At 35.8% G+C, this 1,149-nt stretch overlaps 1 protein-coding gene across 1 annotated transcript in view; it reads right to left on the bottom strand.

Moving 5' to 3' along the window:
- sobpa (sine oculis binding protein homolog (Drosophila) a) overlaps window positions 1–1,149 on the bottom strand; it is a gene marked incomplete in the record, with an annotated part of 34,858 nt that overhangs the window by 32,172 nt on the left and 1,537 nt on the right.

Below are 1,149 nucleotides of genomic sequence, written 5' to 3'. Positions count from 1 at the left end.
ACCTCACTCCTTTGTAACAACTAAGGCAAAAATGTAATTAACTCAGAAAATCTTTTCAGGACCCCACCTTGATGTTTCGGGACCCCACTTTGGGTCCCGACCCCAACTTTGGGAAACACTGATTTAAGCTACCAATCCCTGTTTAAAAATAACGTGTTAAATACATGGGTTGCAATTATTTTTTTAATTAGGCTTTTAGTTATGAGCCATCTTGTCATAAAGACACAAGTTTCTGTTTAACATGAAAAATAACATCAGTTTGATGCATTAATTTTATGAAATGAAATGATTTTAGCACCAATTCCCACAGAGCAACAATCTTAATATCTCATGTGAAACAGGACCAGGAAGTCAGTTTTATGGAAGCCAAACAAGGAAGGGGTGAAAAAATAGACTAAATTAAATAACAATCTCTGAAAAAAAAAATAAAGAAAAAAAATCCAGACAGACCTGATGACAAATTACCCCGCTTCCATCAAATGAGATGTTTGACGTGTCACCGCTTCCAAACATGTTATAAAAGATGTCATCAAATCAAACAGGAAGAAAAACCTGCAGATAAAACATCCTCTCTGAGTGATGATGGCAGCGTCTGATTATACCCTGATGAATTATCAGAGCCCAGTTTTTTTTTAAACGTTACAATAATAAATGTTTTCTGGAAGAAAGAACGAAGAATCAATCCTGACAAGACTTCACCTCCCTGAAACAAAATGTTTATTTTTTTTTTTAAATAGTGTTCATAAAGAGACCCTCCCCTCCAGGTCCCCACCTCCCATCAGCTCCCATCAAAGCCAGAAACCCTCAGAAATGTATTTTCTAAATTATACAATAAATAAATAATTTCACTTTATTAAATTTTTAGAAATAGCTGAAGCAAACGGACAAACAAAGCCTCCTTTTCTGCATTATTATTATTTTTTTGTAAACAATGTGTGCAGAAATCAAGCGTGCCCAACGCGCACGAGACAAAAGCTTTTATTCTAGAGGCTTTATTTAAAAAAATAAATAAAAGAAAATAAAAATTCCGGCAGATCTTTTCATTGCATTCAGTCAAACACACAACAGCTGCTTCTGCGTCTAAAAAAATGAGGGGATGCAGACAAAGCGGGCTGCCCCTCTCTCTCTCTCTCACACACACACACACAC

This window comes from Austrofundulus limnaeus, unplaced genomic scaffold (assembly GCF_001266775.1).
Source record: "Austrofundulus limnaeus strain Quisiro unplaced genomic scaffold, Austrofundulus_limnaeus-1.0 Scaffold2, whole genome shotgun sequence".
Lineage (NCBI taxonomy): Eukaryota > Metazoa > Chordata > Actinopteri > Cyprinodontiformes > Rivulidae > Austrofundulus > Austrofundulus limnaeus.
The sequence above is the reverse complement of the archived record's forward strand: the minus strand, read 5'-3'. Positions and strand labels throughout refer to the sequence as shown.